Here is a 26,722-nt window from a genome sequence, read left to right on the forward strand (position 1 = left end):
TTGAACACACACGTGTAATTCCCAGTCTATGGAGTTGGAGAAAAATGCTGGTGGTTTGTGCGGTGGCGGTGGCATCTCCCTAGCAGAGTTGTGCGACATGGGCTCGTGCAGGGCGGCCATCTGCTGTCGATGAGGGCAATAGAATTTATTTCACTGTGACAGACGACTCCCCCGGTACTGGCCAACTGGCTTAGAGGGGGATGAAGTTGGACAAGACGAGTGATGCTCCAGCAGCTTCTAGGGAAATAGCTCCAGCTCTGTGCCTCTGTTGGTCCCTTTGCTCTTTGCTCTTACACGCATTGCAGAACTGACCTGATCCCCTGCAAATTGGAACCTGGAGGAAAGGAAAGAAGCACATGCCCACCACATGGGTTAAAATGTGCTAGTGTTGAGCATGAGATGAGACTTTGAGTTTCCTGGTAGCCTGGGCAAAAAGAAGAAACCCGATAAATCATGACTCACATTATCCGGGAAAAGAAGTGCAGCAGTTTCTTTGAAGAAATAAAGTTTTTCTTGAAACAGTTTTAAGCTTTTTTGTTGTTCACCTTTGACCTGATAGAGCAAGGAAACCGAATTTCTCAGCGTAAATATAGCAAAATGTCAAACCACTGGAGCACTTGGCTTCTGGGCAGGAAAGAGCTAGAACACGGATCCCTCAATGAACAGTGAGAAATAGGTAGCAGCTGTGGTTCTCTGGGGCTGACTGGTTGAAACTTTCCTCTCTACAGGTAACTAATGGAATTGTGACTTTTACTGTTTCTCGTTGCACATCTATATTTTCTTTTTTTTTTAAGATTTATTTATTTATGCACGCAAGAACTGGGGTACAGGCCAGAGGTGCAGGGGGTGAGAGGATTCACCAGAGACAGAGCGGGGCACAGAACAGGCAGACTGACTGAAGTACACTACTGAGGGGAGCAGCAGGTGAGACAGGAGAGGTCTGCTGCACCAGCACATCTATATTTTCAAAAACTTCCACAATGTATGTACATGACATCATTACACAAATGTGCTAACTCTGAGCTGTTTGACCTGAGACCCAGTCTGCACCTTTTATTCCCTGTCTCTGTATGGCAGTCTCTCCAGGCTGATGTCCTGAGGCCCCATGTCAATTGACATCCAGCTGGGTTGGGCCATCAGGATGTTCTAGGGGGAGTTTGGGAAACAGGCGGAAGGGAGGAGTCAGGCAGTGTCTCCCTCTTTACTGGGGTAGTATCTCTGGCAGCTGCTATCTCTCTTCCTTGGCCCTCACTCTGTCGGAAATCTGCCATAGCTCCAGCTTCCTCTGGGTAATCCCAGACCAGGGCTCCAGCAGCATCGTGCCCCCCTTTGTCCCTCCAGCCTAGGAGTGGCTGTGACTTCCTGCTGTGGCTAGTCTCTGGATTGCTTCACAATCCCTTGTTTGGCTGTGAAGTTTCTTTCATCTCATTGCGTTAAATTTCCTCTATTTTAAATATTCAGAGTGATTTCTGTCTTCCTGGTTGGGCTCTGATACAAAGAATAAACGTATTTGAAAAAACATGAAATGGGCAAAATAATGTAGAAGAACATGAGTTGGAAAAGTAGTCAAAAAAAAGCAAAAACTTCCACAGATAATGGCAACACATACAAAAGAACTTCCAGTCTTTGTGTACACCAGTTGGAAAAGACTTCTGGTCACCTACAGATCTTTTTAGGTATATTCTAGCACAAAAACAGCAATTTTACTGAGGGTCATCAGCTCCAAAAGCAAAGAATAACAACATGTAAGATACAGAAAAAAAAAAATCCCATAGGATTTAGCATCCTAAGTCACCATTTCAAGTCCAGGCTTGTGGTGGATGGATGTCCTGGTTAACTCTGCCATGTCCATTCCTCCCCCCCCAACATGATAGAACAGTGTGAGTTTTTCAGGGGACTGACCTAACCCCTAACTTCTGGGGTGTAGCCTTTATTAACATGGTCATCAACTCTGACATGGATATGACCTACTGGTCCCAAAGAGTACATGGCCTTCCACTGGGCACTGGTGCAATAAAAGTAAAGCCAAGAAATTGTGTTGAATTGAAGCTTAGAAAAAGAAGAGTCTTTTTCTCCTTTTAGATAACGTGGTGGGTCCTAAAACTACTTAAGCTTTTGCTACTCAATGGGAAAAGGGCCTGAGAATACAACTTACACAAAAAGAAGGGTAAATGCAAAACAGTTAAAATAAGACCTGGTGGATTCCTGACTCAACTATGCCTGCACTACATGGTAGTCCACACTACCATGCTTTTCCTGTTAATGAGTTTATACTTTCTCTTTACTTTTGGTACATTTCCACTAGATTTTCCTGTCACTTGCAACTGAAAGCAAGTAGCTTATTCTATGCTGTTGATACGTAGAAATAAATATCTTACAGCCCGGGTGTCTTTGGGTTAGTCATTGAGTCTTGCTAATCTTCAGAGTCCTCATCTTACCATGTCAATAGTAAGACAATTTATTTCATTTAATGATTTTTTTTTTCTTTTGATGAAGATCAAAAGAGATAAAAATGAACTCTGGGTGTTTTGGGGGTAGATGTGGTGTGGTGACCTACATCTGAAGAGGTGTGAGCCTATTCCCCTAACTAATAGTGTTGTAAACCAATATTATCTCAACTTCTTTTAAAAAAGGAGGTAAGAATAAGAAAGAGCTTTGCAAAATGTAAGCAGTTAACTGAATTTGATTACCACACATGTAAATACTTTTAATTGTTCATGCATTTTATGTCTCTCCTACATATAATGTATTCATTTTGCAGTTTATACAAACATCAAATCAGTATAATATTGAAACTAATATGCCAATAATACCTTAAAAATAAACAAGTAAATAATAGATAAAGAAATGCATTCTGTCGCACCGACTTCATCACTCTGTCGTGAGTGTTCAACAAGGGAAATCGGCGAGAACCATTCGTTCACTAGGTCAGCTCAGCTCTCAGTGTCTTACTTCTGAAGTCCCAGATGACCTGTGTCATCTTGAAAGGGTTTACTTCAAACTCTCAGCCAAGTGGAAATGAGTTGAGAAACCCCATTGTGTGAACACACACAACTCACTAGTAAAACCTGTGGTTTCCATTGCCATCTGGAGCAGCCCGAGAAAGTGGGTGTATGACATTCCTTTCACTGCATGAAAGTTCAGGCGCATCCAAAAAGGACCAGCTGGTCAGTTTTGCCCTTGCTTCATCTTGGAGTTGCTGCCTTGAGGTTGTTTGGTAACCTGAGAGAGAAAGAGAGAGAGAGAGAGAGGTTCAGACATGACCCTTTAAAGGGCTGTAAAACTAAGAACCCCCAGGGAGACAGCACCTAGTGTTTAGATTTTTGTAATAACAAAATATTAAGGGTAATTAATTTATCAGGCTTAATTAGATAAGTTCTCTAACAATTAGGGTAATGAAAATAAAAGTACAAAAGCAGCAGACTTTATCTGTGTTTTTCTATGTCAAGATCTGCTATGGCCCAGCTAGCAGGAGCAGGTCAGGGCAAACAGAATGACTGGGACTGAGAACTCGGCCTTCCCGTGGGGACAGGCCAAGCCCAGGGGACAGGGCTGCAAGTCCAGCCTTGATCCTTCGCGCCCAGCACTGTTGCACTATCTCTCCGCACCCCGCCCTCTCTGTCTGCCTTGCCAGTGAGTCAGGTCCCCATTATGTTTCACCTGGGCAAATCTCTCTGCGCCCCTCTTAACCCAGCCCCGAAACTACTGCTCTTCATCCTCCCTCCTGCAGAGCAGTCATCTTCTAGCATTATACTATGCTCCCCAGCACCCCTTAACACTTTTTGTAGACTCCCTGTAGCTTATCCAACAAAGCCCAGACTCTGCAGCACCAACAACTCTTAACCCATCTACTTCTCCTACACCGTCCTTCCCCACGCTCCCCAAATTCCTTCTAAATTAGAGATCGCAGACAGTTAGAGATCGCAGACATAGCTCTTTAAGGCAAATGGTTATCACTTTTTTTATGGTCATAAAACTGATGTGAGCTTGTTGAAAGTACCGTTTCCGGGATCGTGGTCTCACATAATGGTGAAGAGAGGACTAGGTGTGGACTATGGCATTTCCTAAGGACTTTGGCAAAATCAGGTGCAGGTAGGTGATGCTTGGGCTTACCTTGGAGAAATACTGCATGACCCTCTCACGGCCCAGTTCGTTTCTTTCCTTTCGCATCTGCCTCCTGCTGGCCTTCCTTGAGGGTAGGCATCAGGGTCTTTTCAACATTGTCCCCTGGGACCTTGCTCTGCACACACTGAGCTCTCCTTTGTGTGTTTGTTAAGTGAATAAATGAATCAAGCAGGGCCAGTATCTTGAGGATATGGCAGGGAGCAGTGCAGGTGCCTTAGGGCGGGGTTGTCAACAAAACCCTGGTCACTGGGCACTAGGTGAAGGGGGGAGGTTATGGCACATCAAGGCAGTGACTCCTGCATGGGTGGAGGGGGTTGTGGGGGTAGAGAGGCAGGAGGGTGGGAGCTCAGGGGTGGCAGGAGAGGGTGTGGATGGGACTCCTTGGCACAGAGGGCCTCCAAGCTCTGGGCTATACAATCAGCCTCAGACCAGGAAAGGGGACTTTGTTCCGAGTGACAGATTGTTGCTCTTGAAAGCTGCTAATTTTGTCTGCAAACTAGATTCACCTGGAGTGTGCTTTTAAAACTAAACAAACAAAAGTCCAATTTCCAAGTTCCACCTTTGAGTTACCAAATGAGGCTGGATATGAGTGGAGGGATTTCAGAATCTCTGAGGACTTGTGAAGCTTTGTCTTCATGTGTCCAGTGGAGGCTTCTCCCCACCCCTTCATTCTGGTTGTTACCCAGTGGGCCATTTTTACTGAAAGAATCACATTTGTTTTTTAGCTCACAGAAAGTAATTTTTAAAAATTATTTATTTGCTTGTCTCTTCACCACGGTCTCTCTGATTTCTTTGGAACTTCTATTAGAGGGATATTGGAGTTTTGGGATCTAATTTCTAGGTCTCCAAATTTGTCGTATTTCTTTTTTCCTTGGGCATAGTATTCTGGAACAATTCAGATTCTTTGACAGAGAAGTGCTGTGCTCTGGTGTGTACACTCTGTTATTCAATAATTTATTGAGGTTTTTATTTTGATGATTGTAACATTCATTTCAAAGATGCCTAAATGCTTATCATCACAATAACATTTTCTTGCTTTGGGAATATAATATCATCTCTCCATTTTGTAGACTATTCCATGTGTAGTACTTCTTTCCAAGTTTTCTTCTTGTATTTATTATTATTATTATTTACTCTGCTGCTTCTTATGTTGGTTATAAGATTTGTTTAGTTTGTCTTTCCTGTCATAATGTTGATTTTCCTTAAATATTTGTGATACTGGGTGGTACACTCATCTTTGGATTTTGATCATCTTTGTCTCCTCCAGATCAGAGCTAACAGACAGGCTCATGGACCAATCTGGCAGCTGCTTATTTTGAAAATAAAGTTTTATTGGAACAGAGACATGACCACTCATTTACATATCACCTATGGCTGCCTTTGTACCATGATGGCAGTGTTGAGTAGCTCACAAAGTCCAAAATATTGATTATCAGGCAGATTCCTTAGCAAAATTTTTGCTAGTCCTAGTGTGAAACGATCACTTTACAGGAAATGCAGCTCAGAGGGGAGCATGATAAGCTTTGTTTGGTTGATTAATACATGAATGAAGCAGAGATATTCCATAAGACAAAAGATTCAATTTCTTTACAAATAACTGGCAGAAAAATGAAAAAAAAAAATCCATGTGAATGGAAATATCAGCCACAAACAAAGTGTCAGATTCTTCCTTACATCCTAATGATTGACCTTTTAGGTCAACCAAAAAGCACATCTTTTTTTTTTTTTAAAGATTGATTTTTATTTGTGCATACAAGAAGTGGGGTATGTGGGCACAGGTGGTTGAACACAGCGCTGTGAAGCTGTCCGCAGCCTCTGCAGTGCCAGTTCGATCACTGCCGGATTCGGAGCAACCCACATGGTGAGCAGACCTCTCCTGTCTCGCCCACTGCTCTCCTCAGCAGTATATTTCGTCAGTCTGCCTGTTCTGGTCTCCGCTCTGTTTCCAGTGAATCCTCTCACCCTCCCGCGCATCTGGCCTGTACCTCAGTTCTTGTATAAATAAAATAAATCTTAAAAAAAGTTTAAAAAAAAGAAGTGGGGTGTAGGCCAGAGGGGTGTGTGTGCGGGCGTGTGTGAGAGTATTCACCAGAGACAGAGTGGGGAACAGAACAGGCAAATGTACTGAAATACACTGCTGAGGGGAGCAGCGGGCAAGTAAGGAGAGGTCTGCTGCACCATGTGGGTAGCTCCCTGACCGGAGATTGAACCCGTGTTACAGTGGCTGCGGACAGCTTCATAGGTTGCATCCTAAAACCCTGCACTACCAGGGAGGCCCCTGGTTTTGCCTGCCTATGGGCATTCATGCTACTATAGCAGTTGTGGGTGAGTCAGAGGTGTGGTATTGGGTGGGCACTGCCAGTCACTCATTCTCCAGGTTTAGGGGCTCCCTGTTCCTTCTGGGTGTTACCAACTCCTTGAGGCATTTCTTGATTCTTCTACCTAGCACCTACATTCACTGTTCTAGCTTGAGGCCAACCATCCTACAGCTAGGGCTACCTCTTGGCTCTACATGGTGGGGAGGAGGGACCTCCCAGCTTGGCATCCAGAATTGGCTTTGATCATCTCTCCAAGGCTTCCCTACAGCTCCTCCTGTTAGCTGCCTCCATTCCTGCTGTGTCTGGAGCACCAGGGTCACTTCTCCAGACATGCCAGTCTCCCCTGAGCGATGTTTCTATTGTAATTACCTTTGTCAGTTTAGAGCGCTCTGCTTTCTCTACTTCAAGGATAACTTGCAGTTCTGATCTGACAACAGTGTGCCTTTTATAGTGTTACTGCAGATTTGACCTCACCCTCCCTCCCCTCCAATCAAACCCTTTCCTGTCATTTTTAGAGATGTTACTTGAAATGGAAAAATATTCAAAAGCACCAAGATGATCATTTTGATTCAGTTCTCCAAGGTTTTTCAATGCATTCTAGCCAGAGTACATTTATACATGAACACACACAAATATATACACACACATACATGTGTATATATATGCATCTGTGTGTGAGGGTGTGTCACACATACATAAGTGAGCGTCTTGTGGAATTTTTTAGATCTACAGTAGAGCTTAAGCATTGTTTACTTTATTCAAAATTTCTTGCAATAGTACTTACTCGTTTGTATAATATCATATCTCAAATGTATATTGAAATTTATTATTTCTGAACATTTACATTTCAGTTATTTTAAATTTTTGATGGTAAGCATATTGAATGGGATAAATATCTTTATTTAAATGTTTGGTCTCATATTAATATGCTTAGCATAGTCCCTAGAGAATGGAATTACAATAAAAGAACATGATCTTTAAATGGCTATTTATATGTTACTATATTTATTTTCAAAACTTTTCTGTCTACCTATCATTTTCCGCCCCACCCCCAGCCATGTAGGAGTGTCTGTGTGACCTGTCATTAATTATTAGAATAATTTTAATCTTTACTAACTTGATTGGCACTAAAAGATAGATCATTTTCTTGTGCCCTCATTATTTTTCTGAAAAAATTTCAGAATAATTTTACTAAATAAAATGAAGAGAGAGAGAAAGAAAGAAGAAAGGAGGAAAGAAAATGAAATAAATTCCTTTTGGGTATTTTATTGGGTTAAAAAAAAACCTACAATGCTTAAAATGTAAATAAATTATACATGAATATACAATTATTTAAGGAGGCCAGTAAATCAGAAGTATATGGAGAGATAAAATTTGAGAATCTCCCTTCTTATAGTGCCCTCCCTTTCAATTGCCCTTCCTTCTCCAGGGATAAATTTTTTTAATGAATATCATATAAGAGTATCAACAAATCCTTATGGATTTATCTGTATATTTAGATGTATATAATTTTTGTTGGATTGATTTTTTTTTATTTTCCATTCTTGTTTCGGATATTATACATGCTATTGCTATTCTTCTAATAACCACACTTAACATATTATTTACTCAATGTGTAGAGTTAAACTGTAGCTGTAGCCTTTCAAAATAATAAAGCAAAGGTCTTTACTTCTCCCTCCCTTCATTTCCTACTATAAAGAAAGAATCTAGGGTTTTAATTTTCAATTTTTTTTTTTACATAGCATGCTATAGTTATTTAGATTAAATCTTTCTACACAAGGATTTTTGTGCCTTCCTTTCTTTTCCTTCCTTCCACTAACTTCCATTTTTCTAATACATTTTTTTTTTTTTAATACAAGAGCTGGGATACATGTCAGAAGCGCGGGTAATACATTCTTAAATGGTTCTTTCAGGAAGGATCTGTGCATGATAAATTTCCCAAATCCTATTTAGGAAAGTCTTTATTTTGTCCTCCCATTTGAAAGCTGGTCGATGAAGTATATTATTTTAGATTTAAAATTCTTATGTCTCAGAATTTTGAAGGTTTGTTCTGTTATGTTCTATCATCCAGTGTTATTGATAAAAGGAAACTGTCCAATTTCTAGGTGTTCAAAAATTTTGTTTGGTTTTGTAAATAAGCATTTTTTCCCTTTGTTTCATCTCTTAGGTTTTATCCTCCCAGTGCAATGCCTGATGCCAGCGTCAATGCCTCCTCAAGTCTCTTCTATAGGCCAGCTCTGAAGGCAGGCACTTTTTATTCTTGCAGAAGTAACTGTAAGCAAGGTAGGCATGCTCTCAGCTTGCACGGAGATCGCATTTGAGGATTGTGGCTGGGAGAGGCATGACTAGGACAAATGTACCAAGTGATGAATGGGAGAAGAAGGAAAGGAACATTTTGCTCTAAATAGAACAATGGGTTGGGTGTGTGACATTTACGAATGCAATTTTGTTTTCAAAAATGGTGATTGATGGACCTTTGACTTTGAAAACATGTCTGCCTTCAGTGCTGGGAATTTTCATATTCTGCTTACAAAATTTCCAGTTTCATTGTGATATGCTTGATTTGCTCTGTTTAATTGTTAGTCTTTTTATGACTACAAATCAATATCTATTAGAACGTTCCACATTACCCTCCATATCTTACCTTTTTTTCTCTTTTCAACCTTATGTTTCACCATGCTTCATTGTGAACATTTTCTTTAAATTTCTATAATTTTATTTCACTAATTCTTGCTACTTTGTATAATCTGCTGTTAAATCTGTCCCAAAATAAGAATCTGAATTCTTAATTTTGGCCATTGTTTTCAGTCCTAAATTTCTACCCATTTTTCAAATCTGTAATGTCACTTTAATACTCTGTAGATCCTTGCTAATGTTAAAACCAATCTTTTTATCTCTTTGCACACAGTGAGCAGCTATGTAGTCGTTGTCTCATTCATCTATTCAAATTTCAAGTATTTCTGGCTCCATTTCTGTTGTCTCTTATGTTTTCTGATTCTTGTTCATGGTATTTTTTTTTTCGTTCATGTGTGTGTGTGTGTGTGTGTGTGTGTGTGTGCATCTATGCATGTGCCCAGTTATTCTTGATTGTGTCCTAGACATCTTATTTTAAAAATTTGTACAAATAATTTGAAGCCTGGAATGGTGTTATGCTTATCATGAGATACATTTTGTTTATTTCTGCATCATACAAATGTATTAACCATCTGGATCATCTTAATCCAAGTATGCATTGATTGACATTTTTGAGTCCCCTAAATGATAGAAAGGGTTGCAGTGTTTTTGATGGCTGTTTTACTTCCAGTTTTCCCAGGATATAGTCCTCAAAATAGAGTTGAACCATATGTGATCATGAGTTGCTAACAATGTGTTCAGGCATTTTGCCATTGTGTGAACATCATGGAGTGTAATCACACAAACCTAGTTTGTGTATACACCTAAGCTGCATAGTGTAACTCATTGGGACCATCATTGTATATGTGGTCTGCTGTTAGCTGAAATGTTAAGCAATGCATGAATGCATGTCATCAAGCCACTGGGATGACCCCATTCTTTGATTTTATGTTACTCTTCATCCTTGAAAGGTTCTTAGTAGCAAACTCACCCTTTATCCTTTTCTTGCGGGTTGGAAGTGTTCCCTGCACAGAATTAGTGTGTTAGACTCACTTCTCTGGAATTATGCCTCCTTTTGGATCTTGGCCTTCAATGTAGAAATCTCTTTGGATAAACTAAAACAAACTTTTTTCTACCAAAGAAAAACACAAGCTATGAAACCTGCCTATGAAATGAGAACTTACTCTACCCCTTAAACAAGGGTCCCCAAACCTGGCTGATGAACAGAATAGAATAACTTGAGAAACTTGGAAAATGACCCAGCCCTGAGATGTGTATACCTTGGTAAGTAAAGACTTTCTCAGGATTTGCAAGCAGGAAATGCTTTAAAATAATTTCCAGATCACCAACGTTCGTAGGTGTGTTTGCCTGTGATTATATAACCTCTCTCAAAAAGCCTTTTCCTTACCGATTGTTCTCTGGGTAGACTCTGAAGGCAAATCTAGCCAATCAGAATTCAACCACTTCTGGCCTTAGTGGTTTCAGTATATCCATAGAGCTGAATCAGGAACAATCAGAATCATGCCTAGAATTTTTTTTTTTACTCTTGTGTGATCAGGAAATTCCTTTATGTTCCATTGTGTTTCTGAGATGGGAGGATGTGAGTCTGGCTTTGGTGGTGGCCATTCTTGCCTTCTTTATAGAAAATCTGTCCTACAGATGATGAAAGGGAGGTAGTGAAACAGATCTCTGACATTATGATGAAGCCTCTGAATCTTGTGTTGTGTCCTATATTCAATTATAGGACACCAGTTGCTACCCTGGGGTTCATAGTTAAGTGAGACTACAACCTATTTTTTCTGATTTACCTAGTCTGTGTTGGGTTTATGTCACTGGAAAACAATGCATATGCTGTCTCTCCATTCCAGAGAGACTAGTGTGAATAGGCAGGTTGCCAAGGTAAGAACACAGGCCCAGGAAAAGAAGGCAGATAGTTAGCTGTGAAACCTGGAACAGAAGCAGAGTATTGGACCGGGAGCACAGAAAAGATAGTAAGTGCATAGCACCACCCAATCAGTCTTGTCCTCCACTATAAAAGGCATTGGAGAATTGTTTCCTATGGAGGCAAAACAAGCTATCGCAACCTTACTCTTCTTAAAACAGAGCTTTAGGCAACCAATATTATTGATTTGAATTTGGGTGTATTTCCCATCCTGGATTGAATGGCTGAAGACTGAGACGCATTTGTCTAGGAGCTGAGACTGAACTTGGAGGTTAACTCAGTTTTATTTGGGATTTCTTCCTTTTGGATGCTATCAGAGGATTACCTAGTCCACTTATCGTTATTAAAAATGCTATTTTAAATACTCTACATGCAACTGCATAATCAGTTCCTGAATCCATATCTTTCCACTGTTGTCTTTGCTTCTCTTAGTTGTTCCAGGGCAATGATATTTTCAGTTGGTTCTGAATGTTGTCAAGCACTGCTATTTTTGGAGTTGTGTCTCTGTCATTTACAGAGAAAGCCCAGGAGATCTTGAAGCTGACACAATGGCATATCACTTGACAGTTACAGATTTGCCTCCTACAAATGGCACAATGCTTCCTTTTGCTAACCACCTTAATTTCCTGCCCTTATCAATCTGAAAATCAATGATAATAGTCTATTTTGTGGGTTTTCATTTAACCTTTTATGTTCAAGTTCAACCATTTCCCCATAATCAAGCAAACAGATGTCCTACTCAAATGATTCAAGAGCAATTGCTAAGTGAATTTATAACAGTTCCACAGCCCTTAGCAATCAATCAGGACAGCACCAAGTCATTCAAACCTCTACCTATTTCTAATGATTCTTAAAATTCATTACATATTACAAAAGAAATGTTAATTTTGTTATTGTAGAAATAGTTGCGTACCCAGTGCTTATATAAATAAATAAATAAATCTTTAAAAAAAAGTGACAATATTTCAGAAAGTTCACCAACAATGTCCAATGAGAGGGTTGAAAGTGTATTCACTCTGGCCAATTGCAGTACTTACTGTTATGCATCACGTTAACATCAGAACTAATAGCTAATATTTATTTTGCATTTACTTGTGCCAGATACTGTACCAAGTGCTTTACATGAATTATTGCATCTAAATTCCATCCTATAGTTTCACTTATAGGTGGGATATAGGGAAACTGAGCAAAAGGAACAGGAAAAAAACAAAGCTTGCAAACTGACCATAGATCTGATGCATACAGCAGGGGTAGGGGAGGGAAAGGTTTCAACAGAGCGGAGGGAAGAGCACAAGGAACTGTGGTCATGGGTCATGGCGGTGGGAGAACTACAAGGACTGCCCCTGAGGGGAGAAATCAAATATTGTACAAAAACAAACAATGATATAAGAAAATAAATAAATTTAAAATTAAAAATAATTAAAAGGTGGGCCTCCCCAGTGGCGCAGCGGTTGAGCGCTGGGCTGCAAAGCTGCTTGCAGCCTCTTGCAACACCGGTTCGATCCTGGCCGCTGGCGAGGGTCCCACATGGCACGCAGACCTCTCCTGCCGCCCGCTGCTCCCCTCAGCAGTGTACTTCGTCACTCTGCCTGCTCTGCTCTCCCCTCTGGCTCTGGTGAATTCTCCCACCCTCCCGCGCTTCTGACTGTACCCAGAGCCTGTATAAATAAATAAATAAATAAATAAATAAATAAATAAATCTTTAAAAAAAATTAAAAGGAAAAAAAAGAATACAGAGGACTTAAAAAAATAAATTCCTTACTAGCATAAGACATATATATAAATGTAAAAATATAAAATAAGTTTTTATTTTACCTATTTTACAAATGAGAGGTGGACAGATTGGGTCACTTATCTACTATTATGACTATTTGTGAATTAATGTATGGCTTGCATTCAAACCTAGAATTGTATAAGTCTATAACCTGTTTAGATGAAATATGGCTATAAAGACTTGTCTTTATATTCATTATGATCAGATACAAATGATAGCAGGAAATTGACCTCAAAGATCCAGAACAAGCTCTGTCATAAAAAAGTAGCAGTTACAGATATGGGTACATAATCCAAGGGCTTTGGAACAAAGAGGATGTCTGAGTTTTGTAACATGGTTAGAGCAGAAAAACTCAAAATGATAGCAGGTTAGTTGATTCATTTCCCTTGTGTTTGAGAGGCCTGCAGAGTCAGCCCAGAGCTGGTATGGAATTCCATGGTGTTGGGAACTCAGGCTTCAGTTATAGTGTTTACCTACCAATGTGTGACTTGCATTCCTGAAGTCACCTTGGGACTCAACATGACTGCAGGAGCTCCTGTCATCACACTTGCATTCTAGAAAGTAAGAACCCACATGCCAGTTTTAGATCATGTCTTTTTTTTTAGAGGTTTATTTATTTATGCATACAAGAATTGGGGTACAGGTCAGAGGTGCAGGGGGTGAGAGGATTCATCAGAGACAGAGTGGGGAACAGAGCAGGTGGATCTACTGAAATACACTGCTGAGGGGAGCAGCAGGTGAGGCAGGAGAGGTCTGCTGCGTCATGTGGGTTAGCTCCCTGGCCAGGGATTGAACTCATGCTGCAGGGCTGCAGATAGCTTTACAGTGCTGTTTCTTTAACCACTATGCCACCAGGGAGGCCCCATATCATCTCTTTTATTTGAAGTCAGTCAGAAGTCACACTTAACTTCAAAGGAAGGCTAGGAAATATGATCTTCATTCTGGGAAGCCAGTGACCAACTGAAACTCAGGAAGAGAGAAGAGTAAGTTGGGGTGTGGTCTAAATAACAGTCTCGCTAACTTCATATTTTCAGCTGCTTGTCCATAATTTGTATGAATGGATGTCAGAAATTTATATTTTTTGCATCTAATAATGTCATACCATTGTTTTAAAAAAATCAACTCAGAAGAACTTCATTAAATTTTTATTATTAGAATTTAGATGTTTCATAAGATGCATTAGCACCTCAGATCTAAAATGACATAAAGCAAAAGCTTGACATTATCATTTGTCTGCTTCACAAGGGTTAGTCTTGCCTTTAATCGTAACATGAGAAGGGGGGGTTACTTTCAGGGAATATTCTAACAGGCATGCTTTTATGCACCCCAGGCAATTAGCTGCTGACTCTCCTCTTTATACTCTGCCAACATTTTGGAACTGGAACATATATATAACTGAGCACTCATTTTTTTCAATAAAATAATTCCAGGTGCTGCTGTGGATTCTCATTATTAACACTAATACTATGTAATATAATTCTATGCTCTTGCTTACTTGTCTAAAGTTTTACATGCCTACATCTGCTTTGATCCTCATTTTTGAGAGTATAAATTATATAATCATAGAAGTCCTAAAGGGATATGGAATATTTTTTTAATTGATAAAGTATTTAATTGATTCTTTCTTCTAGGTACTTGTTAAATATGCAACAGGATAATCCAATAACACCTGTTTCCACTATCTGAGTTTAGAGCCAACTCAGAGAGAAAAGAAAAAAGGGGCAGTTAAAGACAAAAAAAAAAAATCTTTGTTATGGATCAAGGCCATGCAGGGATGTGGTAGTGGTGGGCTTCCTGACACTGGAACCTCAATTGTAGCAGTTTTCAATCCAGTTTTGGCTGCACTAATGACCACAGGTGGTCATCAAAGAGCTTGCACCCCACAAGCTGTGCACCCCATAGCACACAGCTGAAGAAACAAGTAAGCAGATGGGGCAGAGCTCTGCTTGGTAAAGGTTAGGATTAATTCGTAATTTTAGGATGCTTATCCCCTGAGGCAACTATCATGTGAGGAACCAGATTGAGCAAGTCCATGAAAAAGAGCAGAATTTATGGAATGAGAGCCTTGATCAAACCAAACCTGAAGTCCTATTTCTGGAATTTTCAGTTGCATTATATCATTTTTCTCAGTGACAGGGCATTAAAACCCTGTGAGATTCTTATTGTGAAGTTCCTGGATGAGGATTTGTTCAAAGGAAATCCAGTCTTGCAGAGATGAACAGTTGGAGATTTCCTCTTTCATAGTCTGTGGAAATTTAGCATTAATTTAGGAATAACAATACACTGGGAACAGGAAGGCAGGACATTAGGGAACTCAGTTGTAGTCTGCCTCTTGATCAGATCATTTGAACTTTGCTGGGTGTCAGCTTCCTTATTTATAAAATAAGGATGTTAGAAAAGACAAGTGGTTTTTAAGCTACAACTTATTTTAAGCTTCATTTGACAACATAAACTGTTCTCTCCTGAAATTAATTGTTACAAGTTGCTGCAGTGGAGAGCACAGATATAAATGGAGGCATTCTGATGAAGCCAAAATTAGGGTCAGAGCCCATCTACCCAACTTCCCTACACAATTCCAGAAGAATCTCCAAGGAAGTCCATGGTGCCTGGTTACTGTCTGAGGCCACAGGATGGGGAGCTCCCAAGTTCATTTTACACATTAGAACAGGGTGGTGCTGGATGTTGGTGTCCAGTCTTCAAATTGTTCTGTCTTCCAGCCTATGCATCCCATACCACCAATTAACCTGAAGCTATACTAAGACATGCTTTGAAAAAAGAAAGTTAAGGAATACTTAACTCCAAAAACATTAATTTACCTTAGATGTCGGGACCTATCAAGTTAAAGACCTGTCCTGTCTCCAAAAGATAATTTTAAAAATGAAGTATAGTTTGTGATAATCAAAAGTTAGTATTCCTTGGTTCGGAAATGCAGTGTCTTAGTCCTTTTGGGCTGTTGTAGCAAAATACCATAGATTAAGTGACTTATAAAAATAGACATTTATTATTATTGGGGCCTCCCTTGTGGCGCAGGTGGTTGAGTGCAGCCCTGGGAAGCTGTCCGCAGTCTCTGCAGTGCCGGTTCGATCCCCACCAGCCTCAGAGCAACCCATATGGCGAGCAGACCTCTCCTTTCTCGCCCGCTGCTCCCCTCAGCAGTGTATTTCAGTCACTCTGCCTGTTCTGTTCCCCACTCTGTTTCTGGTGAATTCTCTCACCCTCCCGCGCATCTGGCCTGTACCCTGGCTCTTGAATAAATAAAATAAATCTTAAAAAAAAAGACATTTATTCCTTACAGTTCTGGAGCCTGGGATGGCTGAGATTTGATATTTAATGAACACAAGACTTCTTGTGCACAAAGGGCTGGCATTTAAACGTGCCATCACTTGGTGAAAGAGGGCAAGCAAGCTCTCTGGGGTTGCTTTTATTAGGACATTATTCCTATACATGAGGCTTCTACCTCATTTGGGTTCTATCCTAATTGCTTCCTAAAGTATCTACCTCATAATACCATCACCTTAGGGATAGGACTTCAACATTTGGATTTGCGGGAACACAAACATTCAGACCATAGAACACAGCAAGGATCACACATCATCTCAGTATCAAACCACACCATGTCACATGACCACCTCTCACCGGAAGGTTGGTACTGAGGGCGGTGCCAGCTGACCAGCAGAGGCAGCCACCGAGCTGATGTACCTGAAGGCAAAAGACGGGACTTCAGCTTCTGGGATGCCTCTGCCACCACCAGAGTGCCGGAGGTTGGTGAAGGGAAACACTGGAGAGATAGCAAATATTTTCTCTGTAGATCAGGGGCAGCTTCCCCTATGCTTCTAGGGTGATCTCTGGGGGAGCAGAAAACAGATGGAGGAACCTTATCACTCACGCCATGGGGAGCACACTCTTTGGTTCCTCACGTGATAGTTGCCTGAGGGGACATGGATCCTAAAATCATGAGTTAATACTGACCCTTGTTCTGAGCAGTCCACTTAATGTTTTCTTAGTGCTGTCCTCGTTTTTGACATTGTCCTACCTGAAAATCTGGGTAGAATAGCTCACATTTTGCAGCATTCACCATCAAAGTGACTAGGAGGATGGCTTGTTTATATTTTCTCATCAATAGGGTTGAGTTTATATTTCCTCTGTAACCTTTCTCACATAGTCTCACCAGATGACTGTGCTATGTGAGACTGGGGTTTAGGAAAATATGGAAATTTCTTACTGAGCCCAGCTTGCTCAGGGGGCACTAGGCCTCTCAGCTTTCGAAAACTGCTGTTGCAGCCCTCCCCTTCTCTAGTCAGGAGCAGGGGATTGGGGTGTAGGATGCTGGGATATATCTCAGACTTAACTTCTGGAACATCACTGTACTTCCTCTTTTGTCCAGATTAGCAAATCCCTTAAAATCAAAACGACCTGTATTTTTGTTCCTAGGAAAATAAAGGATAGAATTGGCCAAGGGGGAGGGAACCCTAAAGTATGAGTAGGGGATAATGGGAGAGCAGGGAAAAAAAGATGGATGAGAGTAGGGCCCCATCAGAGGATTTAGGAAAAGAAGACCTGGATTCTTGACTCTCTTTTCCAAGGGAAATATAATGGGAGGATAATGGAGGACCTTTGGAGGCTTTGAGGAATAGCTGAGTCAAAACACTACCTAGTTGTAATTTCATTTGCAGAAAGCTAAACTAAGGAAATAAATCAAAAGAAGAAAAATGTTGCATGAGTAATAATTTTTATGGCAGTGTATACATAAATAAGTGTATATAATACTGTGTTAGCTGTAATTGCAAAAAATCAAAAGGATTTTGAATATCCAAGGACAGAGAAACAATAAAATTAAACAAGATTTCAATACAATGAAATATTACACATGTAAGATTAGAATAACATATGATGACTCTTTAGAACTGTGTTTAGTACTGGAGTCACCAGCCACTGGTGGCTATTTAATTTGCATTTGAATGTATTAAAATTAAATTAAAACAATTCAGTCCTTCAGTTACCCTAGCCCAACGTCAATTGCTCAAGAGTCACATGTGGCGAACAGTAACTGTCAAAGTACAGGTATCAAGCTTTTTCATTATCTTAGAAACAAAGTGAATTATTGAACAGCACTGCTCTAAAAAGCTGGTGAGATGTTTACACAGGACTGTTCAAATGAAGCTAAAATAGCATGAGAAGCACACATGCTGACTCTACCGATGCAAAAATCATAAACATGCACGGGTAAAGATTAGCCAAGACATGGAAGGAATAATTAAAATTATAGCCACCACGCAAGGGGCTAAGCACACAGCACTGTGAAGCTATCTGCAGCCTCTGCAGCATGAGTTTGATGCCCGGCCTGCCAGGGAGCAAACCACCTGGTGCAGCAGACCTCTCCTGTCTTGCCCGCTGCTCCCCTCAGCAGTATATTTCAGTCAGTCTGCCTGTTCTGTTCCCCACTCTGTCTCTGGTGAATCCTCTCTCCCCCCTCCTGCCCCCCAACACCTCTGGCCTACACCCCAATTCTTGTATGCATAAATACATAAGTCTTTAAAAAATAATAAAAATAAAATAAAATAATAGCCACCAGAGGAACCCATATGCAGATAGATCTAAAAATTACCTTTCAGAGTGATCTGGCATTCAGTTACTAAAACATGAAATTTTTGAAGACACTCTTTGGGAAGCCAATTGTACTTGCTCATAGACTGGCCACAGAGAAGTTGTGGTGGCGGCATCAGGGAGAGCAAGCTGCTAATGCTGGCTTTGCAATGAAATCAGCTCTGTGCTGTCATGGGAATTGCCGCAAGCCTCTAGGCTTCTTTGTTCAGATGCTTTCTAAGGTCTCTTCTAGCCGAAAGGGATGCTTGTGTTTGTCTTCCTGTGGAGGGCAGATGTGCAGGAAGCCCATTATTCTAGTCCTTGGAGGCTGTAGGAATGGAGAGGCAAAGGCAAGTGGTGAGTGGTTGAGGGAGTTCGGCAGAGTTGGGTGCTAACATGGATTCCAGGAGAAGGGCTAGGAGGGCCTTCCAAGGAAGGAGAAGTCAGTCAGTGACATGATGGGGGATTTGTAGTCCGGACACTAAGAGACATAAGAAGAATTGTATCTGTTTTTATCCAATGTTAGAGATGACTTTGAAGTGAAACTGCAAACACAGCTGAGAAAATCCCAGTTCTCTTTGGTTCCTCAGAAACTCCACCCCCTCTTCTTCTGGCAGGCTCTGTAGTTCTAAGTGGTTCACCAAATATGCTCCCATTGGCTCTTTAATAACTTACCAGAGTAGAGCAGTTCTTCCATTTGTTCAATTTTTTTCTCAGATACCAGATCATAAAGTCATACTTCTTGAGAATCACTTATTTTTGAATATTTCCTCTTGGAATTGATTTTATAGTTAAAACATTTTACCTACATTATTACATACTCTTTTGTCATGTATTTTTATTTTCTCATATTGTTAATTTTTGGACACGACTTTTAAATTGGGAAGTTAGGTTGTGTTTCATCCCATATCCCTCCTTATATTCTTTTCCACTAAACATCCCATGAAGAAATATTTGCATGAAATTGACATTATCATCCGCCTTTACAATTTTGATGCATAATAACTTCACATTCACATGCCTTTGAGAGGTATCATATATACTGTGTTGTGCTTTCATGTTTATACTTTGGGCATTTAAACTGAGAAAACAACCTGAGTCTGTATGAATCTATATGTATAAAATCCTTTAATAATGCAAAAAATATACATGGGTTGGTGGGTATATGTGTGCGTAACCTACACACTCATCAAACAACGAACAATTTATATCTGCCATGCCTTGTTGGGGATCTAACTTAAAAATATGTAGTTTTGATTGGCAAGGCGCTGATAATCAAATGGGCACATGCTTTGATCATCTCTGGATAGTCTCCAAATCAGAAAAATACAGAGTCCCCCAAAGTATATTTTAAAGTTAATGGTTTAAATCCCAAAGGCTTTTTCTTATAGAAACTATATATGTTTAATCCTTTTCAAATTGGATGTCTCCCAAAAGACTGCATGTATAATAAATATACTGTGGATAGAACTCTATTTAGTACAACTTAATTCAATTTACCAATACATGTGTTGCTTGCCTTGTGAGGAACCAGAATACAAAGATTAATGAGACATTTTTCTTGATTTTGAGAGCTCACAGTCTGGTTGAGAAGTCTAGCCAGTCATTCATAGTTGTCAATAGGTACAATGGGCACGAACAGGTCTGGGAAGCCCTCATGGGGAGCTCTGATTCCACCCCACTAAGTACACGGAGACTTCTTGGGGAACAAGCTGGGAGGCCTGGAACATGTTGTTTTCTACTGACAGATTCTGGTGGTAGAAGAGGAAGGAGCTGCCTTTTCTATTCTTCTGATCTGCTGATCAAGCTATGGAGAAGCACTAACTTCTAGGTGGTAAGATTGTGGCCCAGAGCAGAGGCTGAGTAACTTGTCAAACCAGGACTTCCTGCCAGTGCAACTCTGCAGGCTGACTTCCTGCTTTTCCCTTTACTCTTCATCAGGAACTAGGAAGGAAAGCCTGGTTCCCTTCTACAGACAACACCACTGATTTCTTTCCTTTCCTGGCCCACAGCGCCCAAGGAGAAGCCTAGGAAACTGATTAATAGCTTCCTCCTGCATTTAGGATAAGACTCAACTGCCCTTCGGGGCTGATCCTCACTCAGCTCTCCATCATCCCCTCAGCCACACCCCATGGTGTCCTCTGCCGTAGCACTGCAGTGCTCCGTGCGCCTCCAGTCTTTCCTCCAGTCTCTTATTTATACTTTTCCTTTGACTGAAGAACTTTCCCTTCTCTTCTTACCTGGTGGAACCTAGTTATTCATCTTACCTGGTGGAACCTAGTAATTCATCATCTACTGATGAATAACATCATCTACTGATGAATAACTAGGTTCTAAGGGAGTTCTTCGCTGACTTGAGATGAAGGGGCTAGTAGGTTATCCTGAGATACTTCCCTTAGTCCTCATCACACTGCATATGATGTAAGTGCTAGAGGTAGGGCATGGACCATATTTTTTTGGATCACAATAGCATTCCAAGGCTTGGTTTATAATTTGGTGAGTGAGAGGTGGGCTGCTCGGGCTTACAACCCATGCAGTTGCCAGAGGCCTCATACTCAGAAAGGTGGATTTAATGCTTGGTTCGGTGATTTGCTGTTACCATCTTGAAAATTCTTAATACTGTTGAACAAGGGGTCCACATTTTCACTTTGTGCTGTGTCTCACAAATTGTGAAACTGGTATTTGGATGAATATATGAATTAATGAATATGTGTGTGTATGTGTGTATTTCATCCCATATCCCACCTTATAGTCTTTTCTACTAAACATCACATGAAGAAATGTTTGCATGAAATTGATATTATCATTTATCAATAAGTTTTGATGCACAATAACTACATTTTCATATGCCTTTGATGTGTATCATAAGCACTCTATTGGACTTAAGATATTGGTTGGTTTATAGATATTGGTTGGGCTTATGATATGTTGGTTTATAGATATTTGCAGAAAGTTGAACCAAAGAAAGGAAGACTTTTGAAGTCCTAATTTCAAATGAGAAAAAAATATCTTAGGAAACATTTTCAATGTATTATGCAGACCTCTTTACGATACCTACAAAAATTGCTATTTGATATGTAAAAATTGCCATACATGTGTATGTATTGTGTGTTCACGTCAAGCTGATATTAGGAATTTTTAAATTAATCAAGTTCTTTCATATACATTATCTTTAGCCCTCATAGTAGTCTAAATGTCTAAGTATAGTTTTTCTTTCTTGAGATAAGAAAACCAAAAGTTAGGAAAGTTAAACAATTTGTTTGAAGTCAGTCAATTTTCAGGGGTGTCTGGGGATCAGTATCATTTAGATCATTCCTCTGATTACTCCTAAATCTTCTATCCTCCAAAAGCTCTGCTACTTAGGAAGCAGAGTCTAAGGCTTGCTAAGACCCAGAAGTGCCTTTGAAAAAAAATGATCAAGAAGTTGATTAGTCACAATATATTTAAGTTGTGGTATGTTTTTCATCCTTTGAAAATTTGACATCCATGGAAGCTTGTGTGACCTAATAGGAGCGTGTCTGGGCAAACAGGTAGATGCTATAGCCTGGGGTGAGGGGCTTGGGAGGGAGTGAGATAAGGCATGGAGCTCTCCCAGGCATAGGGAGTGATCTGGGCGCTACTCTGGCTGCAGAGGTCAGGTTGGGGAAGGAAGCCAGATGGCCCAAGGTGTAGTGGTCAAAGGATGGCGAATTCTCTGGTCAAGTTTGGACCAGTGTTGGCAAAAGTTGGTATCAGTGAGTGTAATCCAACCATTGGGAGCTAGCCAGAATTCTAGATGGTATCCTGAGCATAGCAGCCAAGTTCAGCCAAGGCCAAATCTGAATACAGACCTACTTGGCTCTCTTCCCTCAACACAGGGTGGTCAGTAATATTCCAAAAGGCTCCAGGACACCCAGGTGCACATCATCCAGCTCTGGTTGATTTTAGGACTGAATTACTAAGTCCCACCCACCACAGGCCAATAACCTCATGCCCCAGCCAGACACCAAGGCATGCCTGGGTCTGCAAGTGGATGGAGCCTGAGTTGGGAAGGCCAGGCAAAGGAGGAAGGGCCTGATAGTAAGCGTGGTGACTTGCAATTAAGTGGAAGAATAAATTACTCAGAATACTACATTCCTTAACTATTTTGAATTGAGTTTACTGTAATTCCATATAAAAACAAAACTTTCAGAGTTGATATTTAGAGACCTGAGGCAAGGTTGGTTTATTTTTTCTATAGTTTCAATATCATTCAGCACTTTCACTTTGTAAAGATAAGCCTGACCTTTATGTGGTCTGCAGAATGCTGACTCAACATTAGGGTAACCAATGGTTCAATCATGACACAAAACAAGACTGGTGGTTGTTAGGGTTTTTAAATCTACTTACTTGGGTTATCCCAAGAGCTCTGAAAAGTCTGCCTTCATCGGAAATTAGAGGCTTTGCTGAACAAGAGGCCTGGGTATGCATACATTCACTGGAAGCCTTTTTTTAAAATTTTTTTAATGTATTTTTTAAAGATTTATTTATGCATACAAGATCTAGGGTACAGGCCAGAGGTGCGGGGGTGGGGTAGTGTGTGTGAGAGGATTCACTAGAGACAGAGTGGGGAACAGAACTGGCAGGCAGACTGACTGAAATACACTGCTGAGGGGAGCAGCGGGCGAGACAGGAGAGGTCTGCTGTGCCATGTGGGTAGCTCCCTGGCTGGGGATTGAACTCGTGCTTCAGAGGCTGCGGATAGCTTCATAGGGTGTGTCTTAACCCCTTGCACCACCAGGGAGGCCCATGGAAACCTTTCAAAGAAGGATTTCCTTCCTAATTTCTAAGGGGTAGAGTAGAGTGCTGACTTAGCTTAGGTCTTCCCCCTCTGCTGCAATAGTACAATGGCCACTAAAAGGCTGTTAGAAAAAGAAAAGCAGAAGGAAGAGAGGAGAAAAGAGGAATAGGGTACAAGGAGGGGAAGAGGGAGAACCAGAAGAAGGCCCACTTTTACTTCCTTGGAAATTTTTTTTTCATTTCCAAAACTCCCAGTTGAGATTCTGCTGGACAAGTTGAGGCTTGGGTTCTTCCAGATATCTCTTTGTACAATTTTTTTTCTGGCTTGATTTGATGATTCTTCTGGGATCAACTGTGAGTTTAATGAATTCTCATGTGAAAAGCTCAGATAAAAGTTCCACCCTCTTCTCCAAATCACAATGCAGCAGCCACCCCCTAACCCCCACCACACTTCAAAGCACCAAAGTGACTTTTTTTTATATAGTTATCATAGATCAAATCTGCTGAACATGCCAGTAAATAGTGCCAGTGAGCCAGGTGTAACCAAATCAGATTTTTCAACCTTAACTTCCAATGGTGAGAACAAGTATGTGCTGACAGATAGGAAAGATGATGAGGTATGGGTGGCCTACACCAACCTTTCAGAAGTGGTAGAAGACTGCTGGAGTCTGAGATAAAGAGAATGTGGAATCCATGAGAAGCCTAGGGATAGGCTCAGGAGAAGCCAGGAGGGGTCACATTTTAGAATTATATGTGGTCTCAGGATGTTCCTGGTGGGCTCTGCATTTTCTCTAAATAGTGGATGTGAACTCTGGTGTAGATAAAAAGGGAGATCTGGGAGATGACCTGTATTCTGGCTGGTGGGAACCAAGCCCTGGCTGAAGCCTTAAGCAATAACTCTTGATGCAATTCTTGATTTTGGTATCTCTACCAATGAACTTAGAGAATGCATGCTGTGACCCTAAAATGGTACCAGCATTCTGCCCAATATAAAATTATCTGTGAGAATCAAACTTCTGGAGAAATAGAATAATTGAAAGGGTACAGAGTGGTGGGATTAAAGGTGATCTTGATTTTCTTAACAATTTTTAAGTTGAATCAGCCAGTGATGATGTAGCAAAGATATCCAGAAGATCTAGCTACATTACTGAAGAAGGAAGCTAAACTAAACAACAGATTTTCAATGTAGAGGAAACAGTCTTTTATTGGAAGAATATGCCATTTGGGGCATTCATAGCTAGAGAGGAGAAGTCAATGCCTGACTTTATAGTTTCAAAGGACAGGTCGACTGTCTTCTAAAGGAGACTCTAGAATTCTCTTATAAGGAGTTAATGTAGTCAGTGACTTTAAATTGAAGCCAATATTCACTTACCATTCCAAAAATTCTAGGACCCTTAAGAATTATGCTAAATTTACTCTGACTGTGTTCTAAAATTGAAACAAACAGGCTGAATGACAGCAATATATTTGTAACATAGCTTACTGAATATTTTAAGACCACTGTTGAGACCTGCTGCTGAGAAAAGGAGATTCCTTCAAAATATTACTCTTAATTGACAATGTACCCAGTCTCTCAAGAGCTCTTGTTATGAAGATGTACAAAGAGATTCCTTTTGCTTTCACATCTGTTAACACAATTTCCATTCTATAGCCCATGGATCAAGAAATAAGTTCAACTTTTAAGTCTTATTATATAAGACTCACATATTGTAAGGCTATAGCTGACATATATGGTGACTCCTCTGATGGATCTTGGCAAACCTTTCTGGTTTCACCATTCTAGATGCCATTAGGAATGTTTATGGATCAGGGGAGGAAGTAAAAATATCAACATGGAGTTTGAAAGACGTGATTCCAACCCTCAGAGATGTCTAGGAGGGATGCCAGACTTCCATGGAAGAAGTAGCTGCAGATCTTGTAGAAATAGCAAGAGAACTAGAATTAGATGTGGAGCCCAATGATAACACTGAATTAGTGCAGTCTTGTGATAATACTTTCATGGACAAGGAGTTTCTTCTTATACTCATTCTTATGAATGAACATAGAAAGTATTTCTTGAGATGGTGTTTCTACTCCTGATGATGATAGTGTGTTGAAACAACAACAAAGGATTTAGACTATTACATAAACTTGCTGATGATGTAACAGTGGCAGGGTTTGAGAGGAATGACTTCAATTTTGAAAGAAGTTCTACTATGGATAAAATGTTATCAAATAACATTGCACTGCTACTCTTTTGTGAAAGGCAGATTCAATGTACGGGATAAACTCTCTTGTTGTCTTATTTTAAGAAATAGCCACCACTATATAAACCTTCAGCAAGCACCACCCTGATGAGTCAGCAGCCATCCACACCGAAAGGAAGACTGCTAACCAGACAAACATTGTGACTTGCTGAAGCTCTGATGATGGTTAGTACATTTTAGCAATAAAATATATTAAAATAAAGGAACATATATGTTTTTTAAAAAAGCATAATGATATTGTACACTTAAAAGGCTACAGTACAGTGTAAGCCTAACTTTTATAGGTACTGGGAAACCCCAAAAATTCATGTGACTTGCTTTATTGCACTATTTGCTTTATTGCTGTGGTCTGTAACCAAGCCCACATTAGCCCTGAGGTATACCTATATTAGTTTGCAAGGGCTGCCATAACCAAATACCACTGAACTGGTGACTTCAACAGCAGAAATTTATTGTCTCATAGTTCTGGAGGCTAGAAGTCCAAGACCAGGATTTGGTTCCTTCTGTGGGCTGTGAAGGAAGGAGCTGCCCAGGTGTCTCCCTTGGCTTAGAGATGGCCCGTCTCTCCCTGCTGTGTTCCTCTATGCACATCTCTCTGTCCAGACGTCCCCCTTTTATAAGGACACCATTCACATTGGAATAGGACCCACCTTAATGACCGTACTTTAATTTGATTACCTCTGTAAAGACCTGATCTTCAAATGTCAGGTTCCTAGATGCTGAGGACTTTAACACGAATTTTTAGGAGAAATAATTCAATCTCTAATAGGCCCTACACACGAGATTGGGGTTGGGAATCAAGTGAGAACTCAGAAATTTTCTTTTTTTTTTTTAATTTTATTTATTTTTTACATCATTTTTCATTTTTGCACAATGTATGCATTTTCATCTTGGTTGTAGTCCCCATACAATTCCCACCCCTCCTTGTTTTGATCCTACTCCCTTCTCCCCGCACCCCCCACACCTTAGTGTGTCTCTGGTTTATAGTTGCTTGTTGATTTTGGTTTTTACTTTGTTATAATTAGTCTTTTTCCTAGTCCCTTATTTAGGTTTTCTAAATTCCTGCTATGAGTGAGACTATCCGGTATTTTTCCTTTTCTTTCTGGGTTATTTCGCTGAACGTGATCTCTTCCAGCTCCATCCATGTTGCTGCAAATTGCATGAGTTTATCTTTTTTGATTGCTGAGTAATATTCCATTGTGTATATGTAGCACATCTTCTTGATCCAGTCATCTATTTTTGGGCATTTGAGTTGTTTCCATAGCATAGCTATTGTAAACATAGGGGTGCAGGTGCCCTTTTGAATTAATGTTTCTGTGTCCTTTGGGTAAATACCTAGGCGTGGAATTGCTGGATCAGATGG

This window comes from Talpa europaea, assembly GCF_964194135.1.
Source record: "Talpa europaea genome assembly, chromosome: 5".
Classification (NCBI taxonomy): domain Eukaryota; kingdom Metazoa; phylum Chordata; class Mammalia; order Eulipotyphla; family Talpidae; genus Talpa; species Talpa europaea.